Source organism: Cydia splendana, chromosome 16 (assembly GCF_910591565.1).
Source record: "Cydia splendana chromosome 16, ilCydSple1.2, whole genome shotgun sequence".
NCBI lineage: Eukaryota > Metazoa > Arthropoda > Insecta > Lepidoptera > Tortricidae > Cydia > Cydia splendana.
Genome location: NC_085975.1, coordinates 1,356,205 through 1,378,165, shown reverse-complemented (window position 1 = coordinate 1,378,165; position 21,961 = coordinate 1,356,205). Strand labels below are relative to the sequence as shown.

At 34.9% G+C, this 21,961-nt stretch overlaps 1 long non-coding RNA gene across 1 annotated transcript in view; it reads right to left on the bottom strand.

Moving 5' to 3' along the window:
• Positions 1-15,243, bottom strand: part of LOC134798134 (uncharacterized) — a 172,773-nt gene extending 157,530 nt beyond the window's left edge. The window contains exon 1 of the long non-coding RNA XR_010145158.1: positions 15,156-15,243. This is a non-coding gene — a long non-coding RNA (uncharacterized LOC134798134). The remainder of the gene's footprint in view (positions 1-15,155) is intronic.
• Between the last annotated feature and the right edge of the window lie 6,718 nt (positions 15,244-21,961).

Here is a 21,961-nt window from a genome sequence, read left to right as displayed (position 1 = left end):
GATTTATTGTTTCCTATTATGCTTTTGAATTTGGGTTTTAGTAAAGAGAGCGTCTGTATTAGATGAACCTGTTGAGACATGATTTGAACGATACTGTATCCTGCTCACTATCACAGTATAAAAGCCGAAGAGAAATGGCTTTGAGTAAGTATTACTGTCGTGGCAGTCCTCTGTATCAGAGCTCCTTGTATCTACTGCAGTATATAGAAATATAGTGTTAATTCAACAGTGAAGTGTTTAAGTGTTTATAGAAAGACCCAACAATGGATGTAAGTATGTCTTTTATTACCGTAACTTACTTTGTTTTGTTTTCACTTGTGTTCTTTGTGTTTTAATTATCAAGATTGTAGACAGTGTGTAAATTATTGTTTTATATTGTTTCAGTTCACTGAAAATACTTTCAAGAACTATTACTACCCGGATGATAATAAAGACGAATCAAGCGATGAAGAGGGTACGCTTGGTCTCAAAGTTAAACAAGCCATCGCAAAGAAACGTTCAGGAAACAATATCGATAGCTTCTTTGAACGACCTAAAAAGCAGTCTAAAGTTGTGAAACGGTCTTCAAATGTGAGCAAAAGTTCACCAGACGGTGTTGCAAACTTGTCATCCGGACAAGACGACGGGGCCTATGCATCACATTTGATTAAAATCGAGATATATGATATGCATAAAATCAAAAACGTCCCACCCATGGAACACTGGAAGCATGCGGACTTCAGATTGAAATATTTTGCGTTGGAAGACGATTTGGAGCTACAAAATACGCGAAATATTATTTATAACATAACAAAGCAATTAGCTTCTAAGGACAGTAGTGTGAAATATTTTATAGATAATAAGAAACAGTGATAGTTATAATTATTAATGATAGTAGTAGCTTAATGATTGTGTTAACGTATTTCTCATTTTTTACCTCTCCTTAAGTACATTTTCCATGTAACAGATTATTTTTATTGTATCACATTACAACAAGTTTTAATTTAATACTTCTCATTTGTAAAGATTACAGTCCCCACTCTTAGAAATCTTATACCTGTAGTCAACTATTTAAATGAAAGAAAGCACTGTATGATTTCTCATTTCATAATGGACTCTTTGAGTTGTGATGTCTACGATCTTGAACTTATCAGACTCTGTGAAGAAATAGAAGAAAATGAAGATCTATGCGAGGCTGCCCGTCTTGTGAGCCAACTACATCGAGAGGCGTAAGTAAAAGTATTCCTGTTCATACATGTTTATAACTCTTAACCAGTACCTGTTTAACAAAGGATGGGTTCCTCCTAACTTGTTGTGACCAGAACTTATTGTTAGGATAAACGTGGGGTGGGAGAGTGCTGGTTATATAAGCGGGGTATCTCGAGTTCATATCATTCAGTGTTTTGGTGCCGTGCTTGTACTGTGATATCCTTTTCCATAATGGTGTTTACTTACTATCATATTGGTCTCACTTTGCCTCGTAATAAGATTGAGGAATTAAGTAAAGAATTTATTTTAGCATATTTTCATAGAAATATAAGAATGTGGTATATATCAAACAAATTACCTCACTCGTTACTGGAAGATTCTGATATTATACCGTATTATACACCATGTGATGGGCATATCAAAAATTCCAAGGGGAATACTCAGTCATCAGATGTGATTGATGGAGTTTTGATGATGCGGGCCTATTGCCAGCAGTGTCGAAAAGACTTACGTTAGTATATACAACCAACCGTTTTAGTAATTATTTTTATTTTATCTGACATTAAGATATTTATGTTTATTATGTATTGTTATAGATCTTCTCAAATAGGACGGGGAGTAAAAAGGACAGCTGCAGTTTTGGAGACCGAAGAATTCTTGGTGAAGAAAAACCGTTCAGCAGCTGCTGAACCTGTAGCATCAACATCATCCGAACCAGTTCCCGATGTCATTGTGAGTACAAATAATAATCATGAAATTGAATGTTCTGTGTGTAATAAGTTTGTTTCTAAAAGATATTTTAAAAATCATTTAAATAGTAATCTTCACAAAAATAATGTTTTAAGGGCTGACATTGAATGGGTTAATGTTCAGTTAATTGAAAATGCTTTTAAGAATAGGGTGGCCACTTACAGAATACTATTAAATGAAAATGTTCACCAACCATTTACTCCCGAATCCATTTTACTAGGAAATAAAGAGAAAATCTTTGCATTATTGGATCGTTCCCTCACTGATCACCATGCTTTAAAAGTAAACTTTATTTTGAATGCGGATTTTACTCAAGAGAGCAAACAAGTAAATAATACATTTGATTTCCAATTATGTAACAATGTAGTTGATGTTAGCAGCGACAAAGATGATATTTTCGAGTCAGTTGTTAAAGATATATTAACAAAATTATTTAACTTTGAGAGAAAAGACAGTGGATGGAGTTTAGTAAAATTTAACTATCTAGATGTCAATGTAAACAAATTTAATCCATTGCGTGGTTCTTCCTATATCGAATTACCACGTGATATTCAGAACAGAAAAGCAGTTATTAATGTAAAAAATAATGATCATGAATGTTTTAGATGGGCTGTATTGTCAGGCTTGTATCCACCTACAAGTCATCGTTCAAACACTGCGAAATCGTATATAGCGCATAAAAATAAATTAAATTTTAGAAATTTAACTTTCCCACTTAAGGTTGGAGATATTCAAAAATTTGAAAAAATGAATGATATAAGTATAAACGTTTTTGGTCTTGAATACAATTCGAAAAGTAAAAAACATGACGTAGTAGGCCCATTACACGTAACAAAGTGCAAAAAAGCTACCCACTTGAATTTATTGTACATATCCAAAGACAGTAAGGGGCATTATTGCTATATCAAAAATTTATCTAGGTTAGTATCTAAACAATTATCAAATACACAGCATGCTGCACATATTTGTGATGGTTGTTTGTCGAACTTTACAACTCGCAACAATTTAATGAATCATCAAAGAAACGATTGTTTCCATGTTTGTACACATTTACCTTCAGAACAGGATAAAAAGAAAAACTGGTTCAATGAAAACGTTTCCTCCAATATACTTACTTTCGATAATTATGAACGTAAATTAAGGGTACCTTTTGTTATTTATGCTGATTTCGAGGCCTTTCTAAACCCGATTCAAACAGGTACAATTAATCCTACTACATCCTCAACAACAAATGTACAAAAACATGAGGTATATAGTTTTGGATACTACATTAAATGTTCTTATAATGATAAATTGTCAGTGTACAGAACATATAAAGGCAAAAATTGCACCCAGGAATTTATGAAGTATATGGAACAAGACTTAAAGGCCATTTGTAGGAGAAATACTTTTGTAAAAACTCCATTGCCTTTATCTAATGCAAATAATGTGCATATTGCTCAGAGTAGTACATGTTATATTTGTGATAAAAATTTAAACGAGGATTCAGTCATTTCCTATAATTACCATACTGGTCTTTATGAAGGAGTGGCACATACATTTTGTTCTGAAAAATACAGGGCACCTAATTTTGTACCTGTATTTTTCCATAATTTGTGTAACTATGATAGTCATTTTATAGTGCATGGGCTTGGTTTGGCGGAAGGCGACATTGAACTGATTCCAGAGAACAAAGAGAAATACATTTCATTTTCTAAGAGCTTACAAATAAATAATCGCACAATTAAATTGAGATTTGTCGATTCACTTAAATTTATGTCCAGTAGTCTTGACAAATTGGCAAAAAACTTGTTGCCTGAACAATTTCATGAATTAAAATTGAATTTTTCATGCGAGGAGGATTTTAAACGCTTATTACGAAAGGGTGTCTATCCCTATGAACACATGTCATCATACGATTCTTTAAACTTAACAGCTCTTCCCTCTAAAGATGATTTCTTTAGTTCCTTGTCTGATAGTCACATCTCAGAAGAGGATTATGATCACGCAAAAGATGTTTGGTCTCATTTTCAATGCAAAAATATGGGTGATTATTCTGATTTATATTTAAAAACTGATGTTCTATTACTAACTGATATATTTGAAAATTTTAGAAACCTTTGTCTTAAGACGTATGGATTAGACCCCGCTCATTATTATACTGCTCCGGGATTAAGTTGGGATGCAATGTTAAGAACTACAAAAATAAAACTAGAACTCCTAACTGATATCGATAAAATAGCTTTTATATCAAAAAATATTCGAGGTGGCATATCACAATGTAGTAATAGATACGCGAAGGCTAATAATATTTTTTTGGAAGATTATAATCAAAATATCCCATCGTCATTTCTTATGTACTTTGATGCAAATAACCTTTACGGGTGGGCTATGTCTCAATGTCTTCCTACCGGTAAATTTGAATGGGTTAATACAGATACTGACTTTAATATATCTGATGACGCTGATCATGGTTTAATTTTAGAAGTTGATCTCGAATACCCTAACGAGTTGCATGACTCTCATTCAGATTTGCCATTTTGTCCTGAAAACGTTTGTTTGGGTAATTCCAAAGAAAAAAAATTAATTCTTAATTTAAATAAAAAAACGAATTATGTCATTCATTATAGAAATCTAAAACAGTGTTTGAAGAATGGTTTGAAATTGAGTAAAATCCATCGCATTCTTAAATTTCAGCAGTCTATGTGGTTAAAAAGTTACATAGATTTGAACACCCACATGCGATCACAGGCATCATCCGATTTTGAAAAAGATTTCTTTAAACTAATGAATAATTCAGTGTTCGGTAAAACCATGGAAAATGTTGCAAAACGCGTAAATGTCAAATTATTAAATCACTGGGAAAATCGAGGAAAAACGCAGGGGGTTCAATCTTTGATAGCGAAACCTGAGTTCCATAGTTTATCCATATTCTCTGAGAATTTAGTGGCCGTTCAATTGAATAAAACTAAAATATTTTATAATAAACCGATTTATCTGGGATTTTGCGTATTAGATATATCGAAAACTTTGATGTATGACTTTCACTACAGCTACATGAAAACCAAATATCCAGACAATCTTAAGCTTCTTTATACAGATACTGATAGCTTAGTATATCAAATTTTCACGGAAAATTATTACGCAGATATAAAATCAGATCTTAATTTATATTTTGATACATCTGACTATCCTCCTAACAATAAATATGATTTGCCGTTAATAAATAAAAAGCGATTAGGGTTTTTCAAAGATGAAAATAATGGTAGAATTTTAAAAGAGTTTGTAGGTCTGAGATCGAAAATGTATACCTTAGATGTTGAAAAATATGACGAGAATGATGAGAAAACCGAAAAATACGGTGTTTTATCAAAAGCCAAAGGAGTCAATAAATGTGTTACAAAAAAATTTACTCTTGACAATTACAAAACGTGTTTATTTAATAAAAATTTGCAACGCGCTCAAATGCTAAGATTTAAGTCTATAAAACATATAATATTCACTCAAAAAATAAATAAAATATCATTATCGCATGAAGATACAAAACGGTACTTATTAGAAAACTCTTCTGACACTCTAGCGTGGGGTCATTATAAAATACCGCAATAATGAAAAAGTTTCAAAGTTGTAATATAATCACACAGAACATTCGAATTCCAAATTATTGTTTGTACATTGTATATTTTTTAAGGTATTACTTGTAAACATGTAAAAAAATGTATGAATTTTATTTTATTGTATCTTTTAAGGTATTTTTGTAAATATGAAACAAAAAAAATAATGTTAAAAGTGTGATCATAAATAATAAAAAAAAATTTACGTAATCATTTTGTTTTGTTTTTTTGTCTACTATATCTGAGTTGTTTAAATAGTAATCATCTTTCTGAATATTACCATTTAAAGTCCATCCGTTAACATATCAACACTCACCCACACACATACACACATACACATAGATTACGATATTTAATAATGATTCACTTTTATCATCCTTTCACCACCATTGTCGCAGGTCCTAGTGGGTGTGGTAAAACGCAATTTGTTACAAACTTTTTGAATAACTCCAAAGAGATATGTAATGTTGAATTTGATGAAATTATTTGGTGTTATGATGAAATGCAACCTCTCTACAATCTGGAAAATGTAAATTATAGTCAAGGAATACCAGATTTTTCAATGTTTGATGGGAAGAAACCTAAACTTCTTATTATAGATGATTTGATGAGAGAATCAGATGGACGAATCGTTGACATTTTTACGAAAGGTAGTCATCATAGAAACTTAAGTGTTTTTTATATTACACAAAACGTATTTCATCAAGGTAGAGGTCAACGTGATATTTCATTGAATACAAGCTACATTGTATTTTTTAAAAATCCCAGGGATAAAACTCAAATACGCTACCTGTCACGACAAGTTTACCCAGAAAACTCAAAGTTTGTGGACGAAGCCTACAAAGATGCTACAAAGGAGGCTCATGGTTACCTCATGATTGACCTGAAACAAAATACAAATGACATATGCCGTTTTAAAACAAAAATATTTCCGTTTGATGGGCATTGCACAGTGTATGTACCTAAAAAGGGGTTTAAATATGATAAAAATCACCATATTTTAGTCAGTTCTACATGATGCATGCAAGAGTAAACACATATAAACATTTACTTGAAGCATTGCAGTTGCTTAAACCCAAATATCGTACTGCATTACTTAAATCTTGTGACGATGAAGAGATCAACATTATTTGTGAGTGCATTTATAACGTCCTAAATGGGAAAATTCCATTAGAAAAAAAAGAAAAGACGAGACTAAAAAAATATAAAGATATTTTAAGAAAATTAGTTTCGAAAGGGAAACATAAAATAAGAAAAACTGTTATAGTTCAAAAAGGAGGTGCATTTCTACCTATTATTTTAGGTGCAGTTTTAAGTGCTTTAGTGAACTCTTTATCATAAACAAAATGGAAAACACAAAAAAAATGTTATTAGTTGAATCAGATTTTATTGAAAGGCTGAAAAGGAATGAGAGTCCACCCGAAAATTCCTCATCTCGGTTAGATGGAGAAATGCAAAAAATCCTTAAAAGTAAAATGAATGATCGCGAAAAGTGGACGTTATATTCTCAAGCATTACAAAGATTTCTACATTTTATTGAAACAGATCGAAAACCGTTTAGAATACCCATCGTGATGGAGGGGGTAGATCAAGTCATCAACGAAAGTAATGATATTATAAAAACAAAAGTGAACAAAAAGGAGGAGATTGAAAATAATGAGTCAGTTACAGATAATGTAACTGAAGCAGCCACACCGTCATCGTTTAATACACCACCTGGCGAAATAAATCAAGAACTAATGCCAATTAGTCCGTCAAAAATTATAAACATATTACCTAAATCTTATGAAAAAAAAGCTCGAACGTTGTTAGATTACATTGTTTCAAGTAAACCGAAAATTTGGTGGAAACAGACTGGTGAAGTTGTTATAAATAACCAAACCATTCAAAATAGTAATATTACTGATTTGGTAAGCGACACCGTTAGATGTCTTAAACGTCCTAAGCCAATTGGATGGGAAGTGTTTGCTTTACTTTTAAAAGATATCGAAGTTCCTAGGTCATGCATAGGTAATCCTACAAATTTAGCATTTATTAATGGTACTCCTTTGATTGAACCCTTTACCCCCTCCACATCTGTGAAGACGAGAGCCTCAACAGATAAAGATAATAATACTTCTACGCCTCTTGCTACACGGGAGCAAAAGCGATCCGGAAAGAAAATAGAGTGGGAAAGATGGACTCCTTATTAGATATTAACAGAATCTATTATGACGTCTCTAATCCAGCTGGCTATAGCAGTTTAAATAATTTATCAAAGGAAATGAAAGGTCAAATGAACAAAGAGGAAGTGAAAAAATGGTTACAATCTCAAGATACGCACACGCTGCATAAACCTATTCATAGACGATTTACTAGAAATAAATACATTCTCTCGAACTTTAATGAACTTTGGCAAGCTGATTTAAGTGATATGAGTACTTATAGTCAATATAATGATGGGTATAAATATATTCTTTGTGTTATTGATGTGTTCAGTAAATATGCTTTTGCAAGAGCCATGAAGAAGAAGGATTCAGCAACTGTTAAACAATGTTTTGAAAGCATATTTACTGAAGCCAGCTCTGTTCCCCGTCACATCCAATCTGATAAAGGTACAGAATTTGTTTCAAAGGCGGTTAGAGATTACTTTAAGAGCAAAAATATTAATTATTATACCACTAATAACCCCGACATTAAAGCAAGTATAGTAGAAAGGTTTCAAAGAACACTTAAAATGAAAATGTGGCGTTACTTCACTCATAAGAATACATATAACTACACAAATATATTACAAGATCTTCTACATTCTTACAACCATAGCTATCATTCTAGCATTAAAATGCGCCCAGTTGATGTTAGCTCTAATAATATTATGACTGTTTGGTGTAATTTATATGATCGCAAAAAAGATAGGCAAATTTCATTAGAAACTAAAAAACTAAATGTAGGTGATCATGTTAGAATCACTAAATATAAGCATGTGTTTCAAAAAGGTTATGAAAGTAATTGGAGTGATGAAATATTTATTATTGATTCGATTATTAACAGATCGCCACGAGTTGTTTATACAATAAAGGATTTAGAAGGTGAACCCATCATTGGTACATTTTATTCTAAAGAATTACAAAAGGTAACTTACCTCCCCTCCAACGAGTATAAAATTGATAAAATAATACGCTCGCGTCGAGTTGCTGGCAGAAAGGAAATACTAGTTAAGTGGCAAGGTTATCCTAATAAATTTAATTCTTGGATACCTGAATCAAACTTAAAGAAAATATGAGTGAAAATAGTTTTTATCTAACTTTGTTAAGTAATAGTTCATCAGATTACTACACGGATAACACGACTGCACATTTCTTAACTAAATTACCAAAGACCATTAAATTGGATGGAGAATGGGTAGTTGGGTTGGTGGAATTTCAATATCCTTGTTCCATGTATAATGTTCAAGAGCACGAAAACATCATTTATTTAAAGAAAAAGGTGTTATCACCCACCGACAAAACTACAAAAATAGTAGATATAAAAACTCATATACCAGCCACTACATATGATAATATAGATCATTTTCTTCAAGCGTTTAATGAAAACCCACAGTTAAAAAATAACGTGAAATTTCGATATGATGGATTAACAAAACTGGTTGGAATAGCAACAACAAATAAAGAAATAACATCTATCATTACAACTCCGATACTAAGTCTGCAATTGGGTTTTAAACCGAAAACAAATTTAAAACAAAATACATTAGGAAAAAGCCCTGCAAATTTATATTTAGGTTTACCATCTCAAATATTTGTTTATACTGATATAATACACCCACAAGTAGTCGGAGATGTTATTACTTCATTACTCAGAATAATACCTTTAGATCCAACTAAGTTCATTTATGGAGCTTATAAAACTCACATCTTCTCACCCGCTCATTATGTACCAGTTTTACGAAGAGAGTTCGATACCATTGAAATAGATATAAGAACAACGACTGGTGTCAGAGTACCATTTCAATTTGGATCTTCTTGCGTGAAGCTACACTTTCAACGAGTAAAATGATTTACAACAGATCGTCAGTCTCTTGTCCTTACGAACATTATTATTCACACCAAGCCGGCTCTGGGATAGGTATTGTCTATAAGGGAGTTCCATATCAACGAGGACATGGTATAGGCAGTTTTTTGGGTGGACTATTTAGATCAGTGCTCCCTTTGTTATCTAGCGGTTTAAAAACCATTGGAAAAGAAACCTTAGGGGCAGGAGTTGGTTTGTTAACTGATATGGTAAATTCTCGTCCTATGGATAGTTCCATTCGATCACGATTTAAGGAAGCGAGCGCTAACCTAAAAAGAAAGGCTGATGAAAAAATTGATTCTCTCATGTCAGGATCTGGGTATAAAATGTCGAATAAAAGAAGAGAACCACTCATTACTCGAAAAGCATCGCGACGAAGAGGAAGTAGAAATAATAATAAAAATAACGATATATTTTCAAGTTAAATAATGTCATTTCTACACAGTCATTCATGTGAATGTGCAAAATCTGAATTAGATATATTTGCCCTTCCATCAACTCAAACAAGTATTGAAAGCGGACATTGGATTCATTACAAACCAATTTCATCTTTAAGTGATGATGGCCCCATTGAATTTCAAGTACCTGGATCAGGAGATGACTACATTGATCTATCACACACAATGTTACATATTACTGCTAAAGTATTGAATCAAGATGGGACAAAATTAAAAGCAGATGCCGGAGTTGGACCCACCAATAACTGGTTACATTCCCTTTTCAACCAACTTGATGTATATTTAAATCAAAAACTCATATCACCCCCAAACAATACATATGCTTACCGTGCTTATATGGAAAATCTTCTCAACTATGGACCGGCAGCCAAAAAAACCCATCTTACTTGTGGGTTATGGTATGAGGATACCCCAGGTTTTATGGATACCGTTGACGCCAACAACAAAGGATTTCAGAAAAGACTAGAATTTATCAAAGAGAGTAAGGAAGTGGAAATGATTGGACATTTGCATGGCGATATATTTAACCAAGAGAAATTCTTGATAAATGGTGTTGAATTGCGTATTAAGTTAGTCCGATCAAAAGAATCATTTAATTTAATTTGTCATCAAGATAAAAAACTTAAAGTACAAATAACAGATGCTAGTCTCATTGTTAGAAGAACAAAAATCAATCCTAGCGTTTTGTTAGCCCATCAAAAAGTATTGGCAACAACGACTGCGAAGTACCCCATTACGAGAGCAGAAGTTAAGGTTCTCACAATACCAACAGGGGTCCAGGGTAAAACATTGGATAATATATTTCTCGGGCAAATTCCTAAACGCTGTATTATTGGATTTGTATCAAATTCAGGTTTTAATGGAAATTTAGCTTTGAATCCATTTAATTTTCAAAATTATAATATGAATTCATTTAGTTTGTTTGTAGATGGTCATGAAATTCCTTCTAAAACATTACAACCGTCATTTAGTTCTGGTTTAATAGCGGCGGCATATCACACCTTATTTTCTGGAACTGGTATTCATTTTCACAACGAAGGTAATGGAATAAGTAGAACAGATTATGGTGGAGGATATTGTTTGTTATGTTTTGATTTAACCCCTGATTTATCTGCTAGTTCAACTTCACACTGGAATCTTGTTAGACATGGAAGTGTTCGGATAGAAGTACGCTTTGATTCGGCTCTAACTAGCACCATTAATTGTATCGTGTATGCAGAATTTGACAACATTATTGAAATAAACAAAAACCGTGATGTGTCTGTAGATTATAATAGTTGAATAACATAATTATATAAATACAATGTTTTCTTTCGTTTACTTTATTTTGTTGTAGTCATTGTTTGCAGCATCATCAAGACATAAATTGTTATTAATTAAGTAATTATGGATACTAATGAGATTCAATTTTGTATGAAGAAATTAAACCCACTTTTTGAATCAAATGTTTTTGCTGCTAACAAAATACCTATTTGGGTCGATCTACCTGTCTTTATTGTTAGTAATTTGGACCCTGACACGAAACCAGGCTCTCACTGGGTTGCCATACACATTGATGTTACTGGTATAGGAGAATATTTTGATTCCTTCGGACGGAAACCTTCAGGTTACCATAACTTATTTTTAAAAAGAAACACCAGACAGTGGTTTTATAACAATAAACCTCTTCAAAACCATTTTACTTCAGTTTGTGGTGAATATTGTCTAGTTTATTTGTATTTTAAATATCATGGAAAAACTATGACAGATATGCTAAGTTTGTTTTCTGATAATTCTGTATGTAATGACCTTATATTAAGGAATATGTTTAAAACATTTTTTGTGAAATAAAATAATACGTGTACTTGAATAAGATTTTTTATTTTTTCATATAATACAAAGACCTTTTAAACCACACATTTTTTTTTTTTAATTTTATTATTTACAAAATATTTCTTGACATTCTTTGTTACTTAAAAAACGAGACGGCACAAAAAAATCTGTTACATGGAAAATGTACTTAAGGAGAGGTAAAAAATGAGAAATACGTTAACACAATCATTAAGCTACTACTATCATTAATAATTATAACTATCACTGTTTCTTATTATCTATAAAATATTTCACACTACTGTCCTTAGAAGCTAATTGCTTTGTTATGTTATAAATAATATTTCGCGTATTTTGTAGCTCCAAATCGTCTTCCAACGCAAAATATTTCAATCTGAAGTCCGCATGCTTCCAGTGTTCCATGGGTGGGACGTTTTTGATTTTATGCATATCATATATCTCGATTTTAATCAAATGTGATGCATAGGCCCCGTCGTCTTGTCCGGATGACAAGTTTGCAACACCGTCTGGTGAACTTTTGCTCACATTTGAAGACCGTTTCACAACTTTAGACTGCTTTTTAGGTCGTTCAAAGAAGCTATCGATATTGTTTCCTGAACGTTTCTTTGCGATGGCTTGTTTAACTTTGAGACCAAGCGTACCCTCTTCATCGCTTGATTCGTCTTTATTATCATCCGGGTAGTAATAGTTCTTGAAAGTATTTTCAGTGAACTGAAACAATATAAAACAATAATTTACACACTGTCTACAATCTTGATAATTAAAACACAAAGAACACAAGTGAAAACAAAACAAAGTAAGTTACGGTAATAAAAGACATACTTACATCCATTGTTGGGTCTTTCTATAAACACTTAAACACTTCACTGTTGAATTAACACTATATTTCTATATACTGCAGTAGATACAAGGAGCTCTGATACAGAGGACTGCCACGACAGTAATACTTACTCAAAGCCATTTCTCTTCGGCTTTTATACTGTGATAGTGAGCAGGATACAGTATCGTTCAAATCATGTCTCAACAGGTTCATCTAATACAGACGCTCTCTTTACTAAAACCCAAATTCAAAAGCATAATAGGAAACAATAAATCCATTGTCAGTATAAAATATAATAGATGTCTACCAATAAAGCAATTATGCTGTTATAACAATGAATACCAACACACAAGAAATGCCGACGTATTAGACTAAATCATGTTGAAACCAGTTGACACGTCTCGTTATTTTTTTAAAATCATACAAAGTAACATGTCTCAACAAGTTCATCTAAACAGACGCTCCCTGTACTCAAACCCAAATTATATCCACATAATAATCCATTGTCAGCATAAAATATAATAGACGTCTATCAATAAAGCAATTAAGCTGTTATAACAATGAAAACAAGTGCACAAGAAATGCCTCACACGCCTAGTTATTATTTTAATAATACAAAGAAACAAGTAGCTACGAGTTTACTTTCTATCGTGTTACAAAGAACATAAAAATGTATGTGAAAATAAACATATAGTATTAGATAATGAGACATACTTACATACTAAGTTTAAGAATAAAAAAGGCTACATTAGGTAGAATTGCATTTATCGCAGACAAAAATAATGAGTTAGAAATAGGTAAAACTAAATAAAATAACACAATACAATATGCACAATATAGGTAAGTATGTATACGATATGTAGGATGCTTTAGTTTGGATAGGTAAGAAGTTTAGGTATTTAGGTTCAAACATAACTTGAACGAAGACTAGGTGAAAGCAGGTTAGTTTGAAATGAGAAGTTAGGTTGATTTTAGTTAGGTTTGGTCAAGTTAGGTTTGGTAAAAGAAGGTTTAGGTTAGTTTAGGCTACCGACGGATTACTTGTGTAAATTCTAATTAGGTTAGGTTAGGTTAGAACTGTATTCCTTATAAATCGAAATAGCTCCAAGAGGTTGTAAGATAATAAGATAATGAATCGCAAATAAGTACCTTTTGCAAATACCTATCGGTAATACCTATTGCAAATACCTATCGCTAATACCTATCACAAACACCTACAGTATAATACACACATAAAGAAGGCATGAATGAAGACGTCGGTGGGTGAAGGGTCCATCCAGGTAGTATACTCGGTAACACAATAACGCGCCCGAGTCGAGATCGAACAATAGAAAAGGGTCGATAAGCCTATTGTTACCGTGGTGAGCAAGGTGTATTGTTTAATTAGCGTATTTCGTAAGTACCTGAAGGAGGCGCCGGGCACTGCTGAGACCTAGCGCAATCAATTCAAATGGGGGGCTATTTGTTTTTTTTTTTTTTTTTTTTTTTTTTTTTTTTTTTTTTTTTTTTAGGTTCAGCGGGGGCGGTGGATCGGCCCTGGGGTCAGGATCGGTGACCACTGAGAGGTGGGGCCAGAATCGGGGAATAGTTTCTACTAGTATATCTACTCCTATTTTAAAGGTCGACATCGCACTTGTACTCGTAACCCCTTGATGGCGTTGCAGGTGTCAGTGGTCAATTTATAAATAAAGAAACTCATTGGTACGAGCCTGGGTTTGAACCCACGACTCGGTTTGGCCAAGCCAGTCTATTTACTTTATGCCATAAAGTCAGAGCCACATAACGTTTTAAGAACTCGCCTGCATATAAAACAGGCCGGTTGCGCTTCATTACGTGGGGCGTAAGTGAAATTTAGTGTTTTGGGCGACTCAGGAAGTCCCTTTGCTGGGGTCATTACAAACGCTTGACTAACCCGGGACTTAGGATACAGGAAAACCAGTATAATTAAGTAAGCATACCCTTTTAAAATCGTAGATAAATGATAAAACCACAATGTTTGCTCTAGATTGCGCATCTAAATAGCGAAATTTGTATTAAGGTTCGCATAACGCGCGCAATCTACAACAAACATGTCATTTTCTGCCCAGATCTGGAGGCATTTTAGTGAGATACCTTGACCCTAGAGCCTAAGGGTAACATTCCATTTCTGACCGCAGCTGCACTACTAGTACGAACGCGTCGGTGTTATTGTCAATTTCCGTAGTAAAATGAATGGCTGCTGTCGTTGGAAATGGACTGTCACCTTAAATGGCCGCGGACGCTCCGACTGTGGAACGAGCTCTCTGCCGAGGTTTTCCCGAGGGTATACAGTATGGGGTTCTTCAAAAAAGTAGTAGTGTACAGGTTTTTAAAGGGTCGGCAACGCGCATTGTAATGTAATACCTCTAGAGTTGCAGGCGTCCATAGGCTACGGTGACTGCTTACCATGAAGCGGGCCTACTAAGGGAGGGTATATTTGCCACCGACGTGATATTAAAAAACCGGTCAAGTGCTAGTCGGACTCGCACACGAAGGGTTCCGTACCATTATCTATAAAAACGGTCACCCATCCAAGTACTGACGGGCGGGGGCCCGACGTTGCTTAACTTCGGTCAAAAATCACGTTTGTTGTATGGGAGCCCCACTTAAATCTTTATTTTATTCTGATTTTAGTATTTGTTGTTATAGCGGCAACAGAAATACATCATCTGTGAAAATTTCAACTGTCTAGCTATCACGGTTCGTGAGATACAGCCTGGTGACAGACGGACGGACGGACGGACGGACGGACAGCGGAGTCTTAGTAATAGGGTCCCGTTTTACCCTTTGGGTACGGAACCCTAAAAAGGTCTCGTAATACTGGTCGACAGTCAACTCGCGGTGTGCCTAATAGCAATCAATGTCACGGACATCTAGGCAGGCACGCGTGACGTTGCTCTGAAATTAATGGTGAGAAAGGAATGGAAGCGTTGTCTGTATATCAGCAATTTGGGTGAAGTTTGGTCGTTGTGGATTTGTCGACAGTGTCAAAGAATGCCGAGTAGTAGCCAGACTCGCGCTCCGAGGGATACGTACCACCGCCATGGCATAAGTAACGCGGGCCACCATTTTATGATATGTTTCCCAGTGCAGTTCGCACGCACCAATAATTAAGCGATCGTAAAAAGCTAAATTGTAACAATTTTTAAAATTAATCCCGCTTAAAGGTGTCGCACCTTTAAGCGGGATTAATTGCTTTGTTAGTGCAGCTCGCATTAAGGTGCGACCACACCGCTGCTTAAAAACGGTGACAGTACGGAATCGCAGTGACGCGTCGTAAATGTCATTAAAATCGTAAAGTTTGCCTTCCTATTAAAATCGTAAAGTTTACGGCACGTCACTGCGATTCCGCACCGTCAGCGTATTTTTAGCAGCGGTGTGGTTGGCACGCAAAAAAAATGGTACGGTTACGGTGCGTCACTGCGATTCCGTAGCGTTACTGTTTTTTAAGCAGCGGTGTGGTCGCACCTTAATACGAGCTGCACTAGCCAGTAACAATTTTCCTGAAGCCATGCATTATGGGCTCTATGCAAATAATTGACCGAAGCGTTTTGACTCGTATTATTATGGGCTAAAGGCCTGACATAAATTATATTTTTTATTAATGCAATCGACACTACGTATTACTGAATTGCATTGCTGTCGCTAAAATCAAAATAGATGTCGTTGTCCGGAGTTTTCGTACTTAACTAATCTTAATCCGAACCGTACTTTTACGTAGGGCCCGATTCGGATTTTGAAATAGACATCTATTAGATATCTTTTAGACATCACCAAGATATGATAACGATATGTTTAAGATCTAACCTGTCAAATATGATATTTGCGCGATTCTGGAGATACTCTTGAACAGTCTTGAACGATTTCCTCAGGATATGACTTAGAGATCCAATTCACATCTAATAGATATCTTACGCTATCTAACGTAAAAGTGACATTGGTTGCCCGAATTGCGCTGCAAAAGAGAACTAGTTCATATCTAAACTATAACGTATCTCGAATGGATCTAGTACGTGTCGTCTCTTGTGAATATCTTGAAGTTCGAATACGGCAGGTAGTTAGGTATAGCACTCTACGTAAACAACTCAAGTTATGCATGTACAGTCGCCATCAGATATATCGGAGCGGCCAAGGTGTTCACAATATCTGAACACGCTCTCTAACGCCCTGACAATAGAGGCGTGTTCCGATATTTGTGAGCACCTTGGCCGCTCCGATATATATGATGGCGACTGTACCCAAGTAACGAATATTACTTACAAATTATTCAACTAATATTGTTCCTTACTCAAATTCAAAGGATCATCCTTCCGACGCATTGTACACTCGACTACAAAAGTTTCTGCGCTTGAAATTCAAAATTTTCAATAAATATTCTAGTTAAGTAGACTTCAAGGGCTCTTTCACAAGTCAATACAACATTTACAGTGACATCAATCATCTTATAGTGACATGAAAAATAAATAGCTTCATATTTATGTACCTATTTTAAAACTGTGCCACCACATTAAAATTCTCTAAACTCGTACAAACAATGAAAAACCGAAAATTTGCTGTAGATGATGATGATGGTGATGATATCCTGTTATTCCTCATCAGGGACATAGGATGGCATCAGGAATGTTCGCCCAAGCACACACGGACGATTTACACGCGATTATGCGTAAAAAAATTACGTCGCTAATGGGTCGCGTAAGGGAAAGTCGAAACAGCATTCTGAAGGTGATTGCGGAAAGATTTCGCTGCCCCATATGCTGCATTGGATGGAGCAGGTCCGGTGTACTTTGACCTATGCCAAGTAGGTACTGGGCCTAGTGTTGTAATAGTACATTTCGATGCTAGTGCGGAAGGTATGTCATTACTTCACGAGTACCGAGATATCTTGCCACGAGCCGCAGGCGAGTGGGAAGACTCGGGACGAGTGAAGAATGACATTTCCGCACGTGTATCGAACGACGTTTTTTAATACAGTTGCGAAAAAATAAGTAAAACATTGTTAATCGTACACTAAACAAAAGTGGTAACAGTGACAGCTCGCTTAGACGTCGTCTTTAAGTATATTATATCTATGGGCGTTTGGCAGCTATTCCGTTCCATTCAGACACCTTATTAAGAACGGAATTTTCAATATTCAATATTAAAAAATAAACGTGTTATAATGATGAAGAGGTAAGTATTAAAATATGAAACATGTATATTTTTCATATTCTTACATTAACAGTAGGTTTTTATGCTGATTACGACGTTTAAAGGAAACTAATATTAACACTCATCAATAAGTAGTCGTGAATTGGAACAAGTATAAATTTAAAAAAATTGGAAAAGTAAAAAGCACTAGTTCGACATAACCAACTTTCCGCACGCTAAACAGCTACGTAAAGTAGCACTTTGTGAGCAACTGTATTAAAAAAAATATTTAAAAATAGTGTAGGTAACTAATATAGCTTTTAAGTTAATGTAACTAACCATATATTATGGACTTCTGGGTGATGAAATAAAGATATATTTAATTTAATTTAGTTGGTATGAGGGCTCTCAGAAGGGATTTCCAATTTTCCCGGTCCAGTGCGGCCTCCTCGAGCTCCGCCTAGCCGATGAGCTGTGTACCTAAATGATACGTGACTGTGAGTGGTTGTGTTTATTAATTCGAGTTAACATATATTATATGTAAAAAATTTCAGTATTTTATCAGCTAGATTGAGTATGAAATATTTTGGCCTGTCGTTTTGATCACTTCGCGTACCTACTTATGTTGCTGACTGTACCTCAACCCTTCGGATGCGAATGAATAAATAAACGCTGTCAATCAAGTGGTGGGCCTGCGCTAATATTCCTTACCGACCGTGTGAGGGTTAGACAATGATGGCCAGTTTAAAGATGACCTTAAGATCAACTTTGGACGCTAAAAACACAAAAGAGTCGTGAATAGGTAATAGTGCGAAAAATAGGAATATATGTAATGTATGTAGTGTTCGATCAAACCTAAGATACGGATTCGGCCAAAAAACTGCCGAACCTTTCAGTCGCGCCGAAACTGCATTTTCGGTAGTGTTCGACCGAAGTTTCGGTCTGGGTTTCGACATAAAAATCATGTGTCGGCCAAAATTAGAGGAAAACCGAACCTTCTGGTAGGGGAGCCCAACACATTTTTGTAGTTACTCGAGCGTGTGATATTAAGATATGAGTGATATTGATATTTTGCTACCCATGGAGTCTACCCTTAACCACTTTTAGCCGTCTATCGGGCACTGACTAGGAAAGAAACGGAAATATCGTAGATATTATATTGGCTCCATTTTTTAACAGACAAAGCTTTATGGAACCAGGTTTCTAAGTTAATACTATAAAAACTATTTGTATTTAATTACACAAACGGGTCTACCTCTACGGCGATATAAATTCATTGTTTTTACCTTAAATTCTGACGTTTCAGCTGAGTTGCACCAGCTGTGGTCATGGAAAGACTGACGTCCCGTTGACGTGACGTTTGTAAATATGTACATGTACAAAACTCGAGAGTTTAAAGTGTTATAAACTATTTGGTTCGCCTCACGCGTAAGGCAATAGGAATACCAATCCTCGACCGGAAGCAATAACACTTCCGTGCTTGTACCAACATGTCTAATAATATCTATACATCGTGTGCCTTAATTCCATACTATAAGGTCCACATTTGATTGTCAACACATGGACGGTTCGTCTAATATTGATTATCCTGTGTGGCTGTCCTTAGAGTCAAAGTCATGTCTATTTCCTTAAAATTTAACACACTTGGGCGGTATTTTAAGGCTTGTGCAGTAACATAAGAAATATCTTTAAAACATTGAACCTATCCTAAAAGAAAATAAATATTTATGACCACACAAGATCGTAAAGATTCTCTTTTTTCTTTAAAAACTAATCAGGAAGTTGCATTTTATCCACTAAAGTGGCAGAGTAATTTCTAATGCTAGAATTATTCCGTAATGTTGGTTCTAATACAATCAACTTATAAGTAATGATTTTGAATGAAAAATATTTAATGTTCGTTTGAAATTAATTTACAGTTAAGAGTAGTATTTTCCTCGCGTTGGTGAAGTGAAAATTTTTAGTTTCACTCAGGAGCAAAGCTTTCGTATTGTACCTTGAAACTCTCGCAACGCATAACAACAACTTTACCTTCTTATAAAACAAATAACTATTACATACATATTTAATTCGAATCCCTTATTGTTAGCCTTATCAAATAACTATTTACCGAAGTATAATTTAGCAAAATTGAATCACGCTATTTCAATAACAACATGCAGTATCCAAAATTGCGCACTATCTAAATACGCCTCATACAAACATTAATTTTATCATTCATGTTTATTGTTTATACAATAAACATAATTTCGGCTCCGTTCTATTTACTCGGTAAATAAAGGGTTAAATAAACGATGAAGGTAATGGGTAGATATTGCCCCTTGTCATGTTACGGGGTAAAATGTACCCCTACCCATGCTGTCGGTATGTCTGTTGCATGTCTCACGGATGATCAGCGATTGAGTGTAACTGAGTGTACCTCAGTAGTCAGTGAGAAACGATTATTATGTATGAAATTACACAAGTGAATTTGTGCTTGCTTAATCAAGAGAGTTTTCAGTGTTTATAACTCACAGGCCAATTCAAACATGCACCTGACATCAAAACGAATTAATTTAACTGGTTTTTAACGATGACTGACGTGAATAAATGTATTTTCTTTCTTTCTTTCTTTCAAAACGATATTTAAATAATATTGGAATCATATCAGTTAGCTGTCATCAAGCTGTCATTTACGCATTCATTTCGCTCTGACTTGTCCATAGGTACAACTGGTACATGTATAACTATGTATAAGTGCGAGCGAGATATATCGGTTTGATGTCGGGTTTAGGTGCACGTTCGAATTGGCATGTTAGTTTGATAACTAAGTTTTTGAGGTTATCGCGAACATACAAACACACAAACAGACAGACGCGGCGGGTGTCTTTGTTTTATAAGGTATATATGTCCATAGTATTTTTATGTACAAATTCAGCATCCTTTAAAAAATATTGCTTAATCATGTGTATTATTGAAAAACATATCAATAAGATCTTGTGAAAGCAATAATCCTTGTCCGATATTTTATCGTGATATTATAATCAGTTTGATAATAAACCTGTAGTTCAATAACCGGAAATATAATATATGTACCTACGGTCAAGTAATTTACATAATGTCAGACTATTTCGTACCTTGTCGCAGTGAAAATAGTGTGAGGCCCCTAGCGACTTTCCTATTGATCGTCACTGTGACAAGGTGCGGAATGGTATGGAAATTAAATTCTTTGTCGGTATATAGCATGTTTACTTGAATTCGTGTAATCTGAGGTGACATTGACACTGAAAAACAAATTAGTCTTCACTTGATATGGATTTACATACATATAACTGTAAACAAGTCGACACACGAATCTAGCCATAAGTACCTACAATCGAAGTATATTGGAGTTTATGTTTATTTTTTTTTATGTTTCACTGCTTTATGAGCCATGTTGGTTGATGAATAAATATATAATAACTAACAGTAGCGCATCAAAAAATACAACTTCATCATCATCAGAATTTAAGAGCTATGTTCTTGTCGGTGGAGTAATCGCCACTCTTCGTTTTTCTGGGCCAGCCTTTTAACTCCCTCGTACGACACGACAGAAACTCTATCTTTTATTTGGCTGAGATATGTGAGCCTGGGCCTTCCTCTGCGTCTTTTCCACTCGATCTTGCCCTCCAGGATGTTTAAAAAGAATCTGTCGTGCCGTATCAGGTGGCCCCTCTGCCCCTTATGTTAGCTACTATGTCTAACAGGCATCTTTTCTCTCCTGCCATGCTCAGGACCTCCTCGTTCGTCTTCCTTTCTGTCCAGCTAATCCTATATCTAAAAAATACAAGTTATGTCACTAAAAATTTGAGAAAGGAGGAAAGAAAAATACCGCACCAACACAATAGTTTAATAACTTAATAAGTCGCTCTAACTGATTTAAAGATATAGGAAGATATAGGATATTGACGACCGGGTCTGGCCTAGTGGGTAGTGACCCTGCCTGTGAAGCCGATGGTCCTGGATTCAAATCCCGGTAAGAGCATTTATTTGTGTGATAGTGAGTAGAGTCATGGGTGTTTTCTATGTAAGTATGTATATCGTCGCCTAGCACCCGTGGTACAAGCTTTGCTTAGTTTGGGGCTAGGTTGATCTGTGTAAGATGTCCC